This window comes from Salmo salar, chromosome 06, assembly GCF_965601325.2.
Source record: "Salmo salar chromosome 06, fSalSal1, whole genome shotgun sequence".
Lineage (NCBI taxonomy): Eukaryota > Metazoa > Chordata > Actinopteri > Salmoniformes > Salmonidae > Salmo > Salmo salar.
Genome location: NC_138296.1, coordinates 26070276 through 26085776, shown reverse-complemented (window position 1 = coordinate 26085776; position 15501 = coordinate 26070276).

Here is a 15501-nt window from a genome sequence, read left to right as displayed (position 1 = left end):
GCAGCTACTACCATACCCTGTTCAAAGGCACTTAAATATTTTTTCTTGCCCATTCACCCCTCTGAATGGCACACATGTCCATGTCTCAATTGTCTCGCTGGCTTAAACATCCTTATTTAACCTGTCTCCTCCCCTTCATCTACACTGATTGAAATGAAAATAACAGGTGACATTAATAAGGGATCATAGACTGACCAGGCCAATCCTGGTGAAAGCTGTCATTGAAAGAGCATGCTTTGTACACTGTGTATATGTTTTCATGGCTATCTTTCCATATTGTGAACACATTCTCCATAGTCTACAATTCTAGTCTGGTGCTGACCAAATTCAAACTAAAGGTACACAGTATTAAAGGGATTATTTTAGATAAAAGAACAAAAACAAATTGAACAACTCCCTCATCAAATTGGTAGGCTACCCAGCGGGTGTGTATTCTGGGGTGGAATTATATTTATTGAGTGTGCGCAAGGGAGCCACACCCGCAAACCTTGTTACACACCTTCATACGGTAAAAGCCGATTTCTGGTCAATTGGACATCTGCAGAAGCAGTACAGCATTTACAGCAATGGGGCCTCTGCAGAAGTCAGAGCACTCAGACTTCTTGTGCATCAGGGAGCTGTCATATGCATCCAATAAATTGTTCTGCACCGCACCACTCGTAGTGATTCAGGACTAATCTCTATAGGCATCCAGCTAATTACGAGCAACTGGCTAAACGGAAAGACTAATCCTTACCGCTTCTGAGATGTTGGAGTCCGTTTCCCGGTGGTTGATATAAGAGCACAGCCAAGATGGCATGAAGTAAAAAGGCTGCACTGTTTTCACACCTGCATCTCCATCCTGAATCTCCTCACTGCCCCCCAGCAAAATCAGCCTACATTTAGGCTACTGTTTATATGTGTATTTGACAGTATGTTGAGGTAAACATTGGAGTATAATGCTGGTATGGATGTCAACCCCAATACATGTCCTTGTCATTGTTACCAATCAACTGCATTACAGTTAAAAACGACTGTCTACCACCACCCATTTCTCTATGCTAGCTATGCTAATCATCTTATACAAACGGGAGTTAGCGTTTAGCAGTCACCTCTTCTAAACCTGAAAAGGGACTACTTCTAAATGAGCAGTCACTTCTAAATGTTATGCAGTGAAACAATAAGATTTTAGTAGCCATATTGTGGGCATGTTGAAACACCTCAATCATGATGAATTTGACAAATATCCGCTTTGTTAGAATCCGATTTGTTGAATGTGCGCCTATCCACTGTCCTTCTATCCCAAACGGTCTGAATTCCATTAACTTTCTTTACCGCGTCTATCCCCATTACATCTATCCCCATTACATCCATCTATCCTCATTCCATCCATCTATCCCCATTACATACATCTATCCCCATTACATCCCTGATCTCTTTCCAGGAGTTCAAACACATTTTGGTGTCTTTTGAAATCCCAACACAAGGTATCATAAATATGTATTTTATGTTATAATAGCCTTTCGTCAAAGATTCTCCGTGTGTGTTGTCAAGGAAGTGAGTTTGTGTTTATACAGGATGTACCGCCCCCACCTACTGTCAACCAATCATGTCAATGTGGAGCTATGCGGAGCCCACCACATTGTTACAACATTTAGGAGGTGCATGACAACGCAGTACAGAGCTCGATTTGGCCTCTGCAAGCTTCCGGAGGCTCTTCAATTGTGTCACACGTCCATACGGAGCCTCCAGACCACATTCCTAGATCAACCATAAATTGTTTTTTAAGTTTGAATAGCAACTACTGAGAAGTGAGTAGGAAAAGGCATACAATTCCTATGTCTGAATCGGCCCCCAAATGAAAGAGAACTCAAAAACAGCGAGGGACTACTTGGACTTGTCCAATAAAAAACAATCTGTTTTCCCGTTGAAACTGTTTTAAATTGATGTTGCTCTGTTGCTAATGAACAAGAACCAGATAGAATCGGTGTCTGCCAGTAAAGGGTTGTTAACCTCTCTGGGACGCTAGCGTCCCACCCGCGGTACACACTATCATCAGCCAGTGAAATAGCAGGTCGGCAAATTCAAAACAACAAAAATCTCATAATTCAAATTTCTCAAACATACAAGTATTATACAACATTTTAAAGATAAGATTCTCCTTAATCTAACCACATTGTCCGATTTCAAAAAGGCTTTACGGTGAAAGCAAAACATTAGATTATGTTAGGACATCACCTTGACAAGAAAAACCACACAGCCATTTTCCAAGCAAGGAGAGGTGTCACAAAAAAACAGAAATGCAGCTAAAATGAATCACTAACCTTTGATGATCTTCATCAGATGACACTCCCAGGACTCAATGTTACAAAATACATGCATGTTTTGTTCGATAAAGTTCCATAAACCCCATTTTACATTGGCGCGTGATGTTCAGAAAATGTATTCCCATCAAAACTTGAATGAGCACATCAATTTACAAAAATACTCATCATAAACAAGGATAAACTTTACAACAGTTATTGAAAGAATTATAGATATACTACACCTTAACCTCTTACATCTAGACGTTCCGCTAGCGGAACACCTGCTCCAATATCCAATGATAGGCGTGGCGCGAATTACAAATTCCTCAAAAATACAAAAACTTCAATTTTTCAAACATATGACTATTTTACAGCATTTCAAAGACAAGACTCTCCTTTATCTAACCACACTGTCCGATTTCAAAAAGGCTTTACAGCGAAAGCAAAACATTAGATTGTCAGCAGAGTACCCAGCCAGAAATAATCAGACACCCATTTTTCAAGCTAGCATATAATGTCACAAAAAACAAAACCACAGCTAAATGCAGCACTAACCTTTGATCTTCATCAGATGACACGCCTAGGACATTGTTATACAATACATGCATGTTTTGTTCAATCAAGTTCATATTTATATCAAAAATCAGCTTTTTACATTAGCATGTGACGTTCAGAACTAGCATTCCCACCGAACACTTCCGGTGAATTTACTAAATTACTCACGATAAACGTTCACAAAAAACATAACAATTATTTTAAGAATTATAGATACAGAACTCCTTTGTGCAATCGAGGTGTCCGATTTTAAAATAGCTTTTCGGTGAAAGCACATTTTGCAATATTCTGAGTAGATAGCCCAGCCATCACGGCTAGCTATTTTGACACCCACCAAGTTTAGCCCTGACCAAACTCCGATTTACTATTAGAAAAGTTTGATTACCTTTGGTGTTCTTCATCAGAATGCACTCCCAGGACTGCTACTTCAATAACAAATGTTGGTTTGGTTCAAAATAATCCATAGTTATATCCAAATAACGGCGTTTTGTTTGAAGTGTAAATAAGGGTCACGCGCACGACGCATTGCGTGACAAAAAAATTTGAAATATTCCATTACCGTACTTCGAAGCATGTCAATCGCTGTTTAAAATCAATTTTTATGCCATTTTTCTCGTAAAAAAAAGATAATATTCCGACCGGGAAAGCGTGTATACGTACAAAGAGAGAGAAAATAAAAGCATGGGATCCCCTCGTGCACGAGCCTGAGTTTCATAGTACCGTGACCGGCCACTATCCAAACGCGCTACTTTTTTTCAGCCAGAGCCTGCAAAGCCACGATTCAGCTTTTTGCCGCCTTCTGAGAGCCCATGGGAGCCGTAGGAAGTGTCACGTAACAGCAGAGATCCCCTGTAATGGATAGAGATAATCAAGAAGGCCAAGAAATGGTCAGACAGGGTACTTCCTGTACAGAATCTTCTCAGGTTTTGGCCTGCCAAATGAGTTCTGTTATACTCACAGACACCATTCAAACAGTTTTAGAAACTTTGGGGTGTTTTCTATCCAAAGCTAATAATTATATGCATATTCTAGTTTCTGGGCAGGAGTAATAATCAGATTAAATCGGGTACGTTTTTTTATCCGGCCGTGAAAATACTGCCCCCTAGCCATAACAGGTTAATGCAACCGCTGTGTCAGATTGTAAAATAGCTTTTCGGCGAAAGCACATTTTTCAATATTCTGAGTACAGAGCTCAGCCATCAGAGCAAGCTATACAGTTACCCGCCAAGTTCTGGAGTCAACTAAACTCAGAATTAGTATTATAAATCTTCCCTTACCTTTGCTGATCTTCGTCGGAATGCACTCCCAGGACTCCCACTTCCACAAGAAATGTTCTTTTTGTTCGAAATACTCCATATTTATGTCCAAATACCGCCGTTTTGTTCGCGTTCAGATCACTATCCAAAGGAATAACGCGTGAGCATAAAACAAGAGACAAAAAGTCAAATAGTTCCATTACCGTTCGTAGAAACATATCAAATGATGTTTACAATCAATCCTTAGGGTCTTTTGAACATAAAACGTTGATAATATTCCAACCGGACAATAGCGTATTCATTACAGAAGAAAAAGAAGGAGCAGCACGCCAACGTGCCCGCGCAGTAAACAACTTACTGCTCCCAGTCCATTGATTGACTGAGCTCCTATTCTCTGCCCAGTAACAGTAGACGGATGAAACAAGTTCCTAAAGGCTGTTGACAGCCAATGGAAGCCTTAGGAAGTGCAAAATGACCCCACAGACACCCCTGTAGTTTGAACAGGGATTAGATAGGAAAAACTACAAATCATGGATTTTTTCTCAGGTTTTTGCCTGCCATATGAGTTCTGTTATACTCAGACATCATTCAAACAGTTTTAGAAACTTCAGAGTGTTTTCTATCCAAATCTACTAATAATATGCATATCCTACCTTCTGGGCCCAAGAAGCAGGCAGATTAATTTGGGCACGCCTTTCATCCGGACGTCAAAATACTGCCCCCTATCCTAGAGAAGTTAACATGGTGACAGTACAGGTGTTTTTCCTCGAGTTCCACCCTGAAAACTAGGCTATTTAGTGCACAATCTAATCTGGAATGATAAGTTTGCTGTAGCTTCTTGTTATGGTTGGAGGATGGATTCTTAAACTGCCTGTCATCAACATCTGTTAAGATGGCATCAGAATGATTGCAGGTGGCCTTGTCTTGGAGAGCAACAGGAACACTCAAACCAGGGTTGTCAGATATGTCTAAAATCCCCCGGTCTCTGCTCTTTACTCATGTTGGATCAATTGAAGCCTTATAAGAAGATGGTTTCTGTCTATTTAGTTTAAGATATCACAGCAACTCTGACATATTTATCGTAGTTCATCGTTTGAAAAGGGGGAGGTCGCTGAAACTAGCCAACAAGAATTTGATAGCAATGTTCTATGACATTTAGAAATGTAAAATAAATTGGACATGATTTCAAAATGTGATAATGTTCATTGTAGTTCACTGGCTGATGCTGCAGGCCTATTGGCCGGTTTCATCCTGAATGACGCTACTGCCTCTCAGATTTGAACCAAAGAAATACCATGACTAGAACTGACATCCCCATTCAAGTCAATGATCTTTAATTGGTGGATCGGCAGCCATATTGAGTGTACCCATTTAGAATGCACGTTTTATTTCCGTTCTAATAACTATATTTCTATGCTTGGAACTGACTGCAATTACACAACCCATTAGCAGCTGATTGATAGCCCCTGTCAGGCTTAATGCTTTTCAAGAGCAGTGAACCAGATAAAGGGAAAATGACAATAAATACATAAATGAATAAAACGCCACTTCTCATTACTTCTATCTACAGTCTCCTTTGAGTAACTCCTGTGAGGTTCATCTACACAACAACATTACTGTTGAATGATGATGGAAGCTGACTGAGGAAATGCACATGTGAAGGAAGAGCACTTTAAGATCTGTGGGGGCCCGTATTCATGAAGCGTCTTAGAGTAGGAGTGCTGAACTAGGATCAGGTTTCCCCCTGAACATATAATCTTATTCATTATGATCTAAAGGATAAACTGATCTGTGTGCAGCAGCATTGCAGGAAAAGCAGATGTCATCTTCTGCCTTCATGTTCATGTAAAGTGTTCATCTGAGAGGCGCTCATCGTCATGTGCTGCTTTGCCTAAACCTACAGTGGCGAGGTGGATTAAACAGCTGTCATCACAGCTCTGTGTGATTGATAAGATCTGAGGTGTAACTGTAAGTGCTCTATCTATCTCAGACTTGGGTGGAAGCCCAACCAACCAACCAGCACCGTCTGCAACCTCACACTGCTGCCACCATAGACATACAGACACGTTCCAGTCAGTACCTCTGCCACTGTGCCACACCTACAGCACTAACACTGTGTGGTGTGTGTGTGTGTGTGTGTCAGTCTCTGTGTTTTCCAGTAGAATTTGTATGCTGCAGATCAGTGTGGGTGTGTGATTCATCTGTGTGGTCCTCCTTTATCACATCTATCTGTTTCTCAGCATTGTGTGTGTGCGTAAGGGCATGCCTGCCTGCCTAAGTTCATACCTGCGTTCATGCCTGCCTATGTGCAAGCCCTACCTGCCTGTTTGTGTGTTTGTCTCTCCAAGCTTCCCTTACTGAATTGCAGCCAACAACCTACCCCCCATCTCTCTCCCTCTCTCTTTTCTTTGAGTGACAGTGTGGGGCCTGGCCCCTCCCTCTCCCTCCCCTGCTGTGGGTCTGCATTGACCACTGGGCTATTGCCCCTTAATTATCAATTACAGGGCCACACTTCCACACCTGGAGACAGGCTGGGCTGAGAATGAGTTTGGCCCATTAGGGTGGACCCCGGCTGGGCTGTTTATCGAGGGGGCTGGGCGGTGTGGTGCGGAGGTGTTAATGGACCTGCCACTGCCACAGTCAGTCACCACCATAAAACAGTAGTGAATGGAGAGTGCTTGGTGCTTGTGGAGGCTACTATGTTCTCTGTGTTCATTGGCTCATTTCCTGATATTGTTCGGTTGGATTTTATGTTTGTTTTGGTTCATTGTGTTGGAATTTATTATTTATTATTATTTTTTAAATTACTGACGTTTTCCTGTTAATTTGTTCAAACTGAAGATATGATATGTTGTGTTCTTTCAGTACAGTAACAGTAGTCCAGAATAAATACTGGTCTTATGGTGATGTAAACAGTAGTATACAAGTAGTGTTATATGGAGAAGTACTGGATACAACAATGACTCTGAAACATAATTTCACAAAGACCCACAGGCTTAGTTTAGCTTTCAATGCGATTATGGAGCTTAGATATTTTATGATCAATGATACAGGCACAGTTTCGCTCTCCTAAATTGGCCACTCTATCTATGCTATTATCATTGCATGGGAGTGGGATGATGGGGATGGGGATGGAGTGGGAGGGAGAGAGAGAGCGAGAGAGAGAGAGCGAGAGAGAGAAAGAGATGACTTATTGAATATACTCAGATGACTGCCTTATTGATAGAAGTATAAAAACCTTTTCTCCCTCTGTCTGAATTTGTGATGTCATTATGAAAGAATTATGGGCCATAAATTATGGCTGATCATTCTCAATTACTTCTAGATTGGGTCAGGCCAAAGTTTGTATCAAGACAAAATCTTATAAATAAGGAATTTTCCTTGCATAATGCTTATTCTTAGCTAGAGCAAAAAGAGTCATGGCATTGAAATAAAATACATCTGTATTTCATACATTGTAATCATATTCCTAAGTGTATTGCATGTTATTTCATTAGACATCTGATAATTATTTTCCTTTATACACTGAATGTACAAAACATTAGGAACACCTGCTCTTTCTATGACAGACTGACCAGGTGAATTCAGATGAAAGCTATGATCCCTTATTGATGTCACTTGTTAAATCCACTTCAATCAGTGTAGATGAAGGGGGGAGACAGGTTAAAGAAGGATTTCTAAGCTTAGACAATTGAGACATGGATTGTGTATGTGTGCCATTCAGAGGGTGAATGGGCAAGACAACATATTTGAGTGCCTTTGAACAAGGTATGGTAGTAGGTGCTAGGTGCACCGGTTTGAGTGTGCCAAGAACTGTAACACTGTTGGGATTTTCCACACACAACAGTTTCCCATGTGTATCAAGAATGGTCCACCACCCAAAGGACATCCAGCCTATTTGACACAACTGTGGGAAGCATTGGAGTCAACATGGGTCAGCATCCCTGTGGAACGCTTTCAACACCTTGTAGAGTCCATGCCCCGATGAATTGAGGTTGTTCTGAGGGCAAAAGGGGGTGCAACTCAATATTAGTAAGGTGTTCCTAATGTTTTGTACACTCAGTGTATGTCGCCTCTGCTCTGTCACTTTGGGAGCGGCCATCTTGCTTGTACTCTGTGTTCTCTGTCCATGTAAGGATCAGGGCAAAAATAGATTCATGTTCACGCTCTAATGCAAATGGCTTAACTTGTCTTGGCCTCTCACCATAATGTCAAAACTGAACTCTGCCACAATGGTACTATTCTAACATTGGTGGCATGTTGGTGAAAAGTAAGACTTATTACAGAAATATAGTGGTTCACAAAATAACAACATATTATGCTTGGTCGTCTGTGCAAAACAGTAGTAACTTTGAAATGGGCACTTTGTGTCAAATTGTGTGTACAGTTGAAGTCGGAAGTTTACATACACTTAGGTTGGAGTCATTAAAACTCATTTTTCAACCACTCCACAAATTTCTTATTAACAAACCATAGTTTTGGCAAGTCAGTTAAGACAACTACTTTGTGCATGACACAAGTCATTTTTCCAACAATTGTTTACAGACAGATTATTTCACTTATAATTCACTGTATCACAATTCCAGTGGGTCAGAAGTTTACATACACTAAGTTGACTGTGCCATTAAACAGCTTGGAAAATTCCAGAAAATGATGTCATGGCTTTAGAAGCTTCTGATAGGCTAATTGACATCATTTGAGTCAATTGGAGGTGTACCTGTGGATGTATTTCAAGGCCTACCTTCAAACTCAGTGCCTCTGCTTGACATCATGGGAAAATCAAAAGAAATCAGCCAAGACCTCAGAAAATAAATTGTAGACCTCCACAAGTCCGGTTCATCCTTGGGAGCAATTTCCAAATGCCTGAAGGTACCACGTTCATCTGTACAAACAATAGTACGCAAGTAGAAACACCATGGGACAACGCAGCCGTCATACCGCTCAGGAAGGAGACGCGTACTGTCTCCTAGAGATGTATGTACTTTGGTGCGAAAAGGGCAAATCAATCCCAGAACAACAGCAACGGACCCTGTGAAGATGCTGGAGGAAACAGGTACAAAAGTATCTATGTCTACAGTAAAACGAGTCCTATATCGAAATAACCTGAAAGGCCACTCAGCAAGGAAGAAGCCACTGCTCCAAAACTGCCATAAAAAAAGCCAGACTACAGTTTGCAACTGCACATGGGGACAAAGATCATACTTTTTGGAGAAATGTCCTCTGGTCTGATGAAACAAAAATAGAACTGTTTGGCCATAATGACCATCATTATATTTGGAGGAAAAAGGGGGAGGCTTGCAAGCCAAAGAACATCATCCCAACCGTGAAGAACGGGGTGGCAGCATAATGTTGTAAGCGGTGCTTTGCTGCAGGAGGGACTGGTGCACTTCACAAAATATATGGCATCATGAGGAAGGAAAATTGTGTGGATATATTGAAGCAACAACTCAAGACATCAGTCAGGAAGTTAAAGCTTGGTCGCAAATGGGTCTTCCAAATGGACAATGACCCCAAGCATACTTCCAAAGTTGTGGCAAAATGGCTTAAGGACAACAAAGTCAAGATATTGGAGTGGCCATCACAAAGCCCTGACCTCAATCCCATAGAAAGTTTGTAGGCAGAACTGAAAAAGCGTGTGCGAGCAAGGAGGCCTACAAACCTCACTCAGCTACACCAGCCCTGTCAGGAGGAATGGGGCAAAATTCACCCAACTTATTGTGGGAAGCTTGTGAAAGGCTACCCGAAACGTTTGACCCAAGTTAAACAATTTAAAGTCAATGTTACCAAATACTAATTGAGTGTATGTAAACTTCTGACCAACTGGGAATGTGATGAAAGAAATTAAAGCTGAAATAAATCATTCTCTTTACTATTATTCTGACATTTCACATTCTTAAAATAAAGTTGTGATCCTAACTGACCTAAAACAGGGAATTGTTACTAGGATTAAAACCTCTCTGGGGTATGTGGGACGCTAGCGGGACACACTATTCAACAGCCAGTGAAGTAGCAGGGCGGCAAATTCAAAACAACAAAAAATCTCATAATTCAAATTTCTCAAACATGCAACTATTATATCCCATTTTAAAGATACACTTCTCGTTAATCCAACCACATTGTTCGATTTCAAAAAGGCTTTACGGCGAAAGCATAACATTAGATTATGTTAGGACAGCACCGAGACAAGAAAAACCACACAGCCATTTTCCAAGCAAGGAGAGGCGTCACAAAAAACAGAAATACAGCTAAAATGAATCACTAACCTTTGATGATCTTCATCAGATGGCACTCATAGGACTTCATGTTACACAATACCTGTATGTTTTGCTCAATAAAGTTCATATTTATATCCAAAAAAACCATTTTACATTGGCGTGTAATGTTCAAAAATGTTTTGCCTTTCCAAAAGTTCCGGTGAATGAGCACATCAATTTACAGAAATACTCATCATAAACATTGATAAAATATTCAACACTTATTCAAAGAATTATAGATACACTTGTCCTTAATGCAACTGCTGTCGAAAGCAAATTTTGCAATAATCTGAGTACTGCGCTCAGATATCAAAACAAGCCATACAGATACTCGCCATTTTGGAGTCAACAGAAATGACAATAATTACATCGTAAATATTCACTTACCTTTGATGATCTTCATCAGAATGCACTCCCAGGAATCCCAGTTCCACAATAAATGTTTGTTTTGTTCGATAAAGTCCATAATTTATTTCCAAATACCTCCTTTTTGTTCGCGCGTTTAGTCCACTACTCCAAATGCAGGAAGCCGCAAAAATGTCACGACGAAAAGTCTAAAAAAGTTCTATTCACATTCGTAGAAACATGTCAAACGATGTATAGCATCAATCTTTATGATGTTTTTATCATAAATCTTCAGTAATATTCCAACCGGACAATTCCAATGTCTTCAAAAAAGAAAAGGAACACAGCTAACTCTCATGTGAACGCGCGCCACTGAGCTCATGTCATTTTCTCACTCATCTACTTCCAGGAGCTCTTATTCTCTCCCTATTCACAGTAGAAGCATGAAACAATGTTCTAAAGACTGTTGACATCTAGTGGAAGCCTTAGGAAGTGCAAAATGGACCCTAAGTTACTGTATACTGTATAGGCAATCACTTGAAAAACTGCAAACCTCAGATTTCCACACTTCCTGGTTGGATTTTTCTCAGGTTTTTGCCTGCCATATGAGTACTGTTATACTCACAGACATCATTCAAACAGTTTTAGAAACTTCAAAGTGTTTTCTATCCACATCTACTAATAATATGCATATCCTACCTTCTGAGCCTGAGTAGCAGGCAGTTTACTACGGGCACGCCTTTCATCCAGACGTCAAAATACTGCCCCCTACCCTAGAGAAGTTAAATGTCAGGAATTGTGAAACTGAATTTAAATGTATTTGGCTAAGGTGTATGTAAACTTCCGACTTCAACTGTATGTGCATGCTTGTGGATATGTGTCAACTACTGTAATGAACATCCAGAGAGAGAGAAAATGAATAACTAAGAGAGCTGCGTATTTATTTTTCTAAAATTGTAATCATAATGGTTCTGGAATTGAGTGGAGATGGAAAATATTTGGATACTATGGAACAGTTGGGCTCTCTGACTTATAATGGCAAAGTCAGGGTGAGGAAAACTGATGTTAGATCAGCTGTTCAGGTGCAGCCCTCACTTTGTAACTCAGCTTTCAGGTTTAATGTAGACCACATGGAATGAAGCATGGAAAATGTGTTGCCATGGTGATGGATTTACTGTAGCCTCTATGTCATATCACCTCATCAGACTAAACGTCACTGTTTCTGTGCCACAGTCGTTCAATGGCTCACACAAAAGATTGTTGACTGCTTTTGATACATTAGGTTGAACCTCTGTTTTTTAAATATTGCATCGTTCTTAAAATAAAATGTATGTAAGAAACTATATAAGATATTAGTATTTTTCTCAACGTAAGACTCTCAGAATAGAATAAAATACAATAGACTAGAATAACAACTGCTCTGTGAAGATGATGAAACTCTTGCTTGGGGTAACGTGACTCATGTACTGTATAATGTGAATGATGTAACATGGTCACAGTGGTGCTGTTAAAGGCCCAGTGCAGTCAAACTAGATTTTCCTGTGTGCTATATATATTTCCACACCATAAGGTTGGAATAATACTGTGAAAACTATGATAATGCATTTTTAGTGTAACATCTGTTTTGAAAAGACCGCCTGAAATTTCTGCCTGTTTTGGTGGGGTGGAGTTTTGGCCTTCCATGGTGACATCACCAGGCGGTAAATTAGTTGATAGACTAATAGAAAGAGAGTTTCAAGCCCCTCTGCCAATAACTGCTAGTTTTCTCCCTCCCCACTCAGACCAATCCCAGACAGTCCTAGATAAAAAAAAAAAAAGATATTGCTTGAGAAATTGCTCTTTGCTAAGAAGCTATTTTTGTTTCTTTTTGACAATTTTATTTGAAAACAATCACATTAAGGTACTTAATTGTTACCGAGAAATGATTTGATATTGTGATAAAAACAGCTGCATTGGACCTTTTAAGGGGTGTTAAGGGTTAAAACATTAGCTCCAGTCTCTCCCCTGACATGCTCCACCGGAGCCATGGGATACGGGTGATGACGCAAGTTAAAACCCCACACGACACGAGCCAGCAAGTAAATAAGCAGTCAGGTTAGCAGAGCTCAGCGGTTGAAGGCACAGTAACACCGATGATAAACAGTGAGCCATGTTGATCAAAACAAAATATATGATGAATTTTCACTGGAAGGCTATCCTTTTATTTTATACACTGATTTGATTGACTTATTGTAATTTACAATGTAGGTTATATTTTAGTATCATAGTGCAGTAGTTATCAGGTTGATATTTTGTAAGTGACATACAATATCTCCAGTCCATTTTCCCAGGGCTTTACACTGTGTCATCTATATTCAGCAACGTGGTTTATATTTCTGTTTGAGTTTTAACCATCACAATGAAATGTAAGCATCTGAAAACTGATTTACCATTGATTGAATACCATCTTACTATCAGTTCTTGTTTTGACAAATTAAACGCCAAAGGAAATGATAAAGGTTCTGGCTATCATCCGTTAACCATCCATTCTTCAAGCCGAACTCAAACAGTACAGAGGAGAGTCACTGGATCTGCTGTTAACTAGCGGTCCCTATGATGTGCTCTCTCTGAGAGGGCAGTGCTGGGGTCATTCCTAGCAGGCTGGTGGTGTTGACACACCTGTTGATGTTGCTTAGAGCATGGTGACTCTCTCACGTCTAGGAGGACCAACATTAAAGGGGTGATTTGTCACTCTCTAATGTCCTGTAAAACCCCCTTGTGCTTTTAGAAAGGATGGTGAGGTCCCTCTTTTGTGGTCCCTACCTCTGGTTGTCCCCTCAGGCAACTCTGGCTTTGTTCCATATCTGTGGTTCACGCTTTCATTCTTTCATTCTCTCGTTCATGCCTTTTTCTATTCTCTCGGTCTCTTGTATCTCTCTCTCTCTCTCTCTCTCTCTCTCTCTCTCCCCCTTCCTCCTTTCCTCCCTCCCACCATTCAGGGCGTTCACCCGACACGTCTACTTTGTTATTTTGTTTTACTCATGACGTGAATATGTGATAATAAATTCCAGTGGTCCCAGTCAATGCCATGAAACATTCATACCAAAAATCTTTGGCGTATATCTACTTGAGATTGTTTCAGGCCTTACCCTAATGGCTGCCGAGCCTGTGAACTATGATGACTGTCAAAACATCCCTTTACCAGACAGAAGACACCTGGAAGGGCTCTCTGTATGTCAGCATACAGGATTATTCCTGTACAGCAGCCTCGCCCAATGCTTTTACACGTGTACAGAAGTCATGTTTGTTTCATGTTTCATTGCCTCTTCAAATAAAATTAGATATTTTACAGAGTGTGTGAGTGTGTTATGTGTGGTGAGCGGCTGAGCGTTCAATGACAAAATGGCCGCCGTGGGCTATGGAGATGATTTAGTCTAGCGCTGCACCATAACCACACATCGTTGGTGGCTCTCTTCTAACAATCTCACCACCAACCTCTTAGATCGTAAATTACATTCTGTTGAATACAAATATCATCCACTATTATCCCTCTTTATCAACCCTCATCATTCAATATCATTAATCTTCCCCTGCTTTTCTCTCATAACTGGTTGAATCAATGCAATGCCCCTGAGGCGACTGCCTGCCTTGGCTGGGGTAGGGTTTGATGCCATTTTGTCTAATAAGCTTGTGTTTGTCTGTGTTATTGGATTGGATGGATTGTCTCCTCTCCGTTCCTCTGTGAGTGACTGTGAGGGGGTAAAGCCGGTGCCTGAGGCGCAGCTGTGTACGATCAGCCCCCTTTGGAGTCCCCGGTCGCTCCGTAGGGAGCAGCTCCTAAATCCAGGATTATTCTGGCAGGGCCCACAGCCCGGGATTAGGATGGGAAAGGGCACAGTCAGCACACTCTTCTTTAGCAGCTCAAGGGATTACCCAACACAGACGAGGCACGACGAGGTCTTGGTTTCTGTGAGGGGTCGCTTGCTCCTTTTGCAGCCAGGTCACTATGTGGAGACGGGAGAAGGTGTCAGAGAACACTCACACTGGAGAGGTGTTGGTACTTTAGGTCCTTGTTTCTTGAATACAGTGTCAACTATACAAGGGGTGATAAGGAAGATGAGTGCTGGATGTTTGAGTGGTGATGTTGTATATTATTTTAAATGTTACTCAAACATTCCTTTTACACTTTAAAAATGCTACAGTTCAGGTATTCCACATTAGACAGCATGCCTCTTCAGCGTCTCATCCCGTCAGCGGGATCAAAATCCAGCGAAAAATCATATCGCCAATTAGCATTAAAAAAAAATCATAATTTAAAAAAAAATATATATATTTTTTTTTTATAGATACACCTCTCCTGAATCGACCCACGTCGTCCGATTTCAAAAAGGTTTTACAGGAAAAGCAAATCATTAGATTATGTTAGATGAGTCCATCGTAAAAAGCAGCTTCATAGCCATTTTCCGACCAACCACTTGCATCACATATAATCAAAAAACAGCTAAATGCAGCACTAACCTTTTACAAACTTCATCAGATGGCACCCCTAGGACATCATGTTATACAATGCATGCATTCTTTTGTTCAATAAAGGTCATATTTATATATAAAAACAGCATTTTACATCGGCGCGTAACGTTGACTAAATAATTTCCCCTCAAATGCGTCCCGGTAAACAATGCTACATTTCCCTAAATTACTATCCGATAACGATTTTTTAAATTTATATTGTCAATCTAACATTTATAGATGAATATCTCTTGAGAACACCTGTCATACCAGATTTTAAATTAACTTTACTGGGTAATCACACTTTGCGATAAAAGG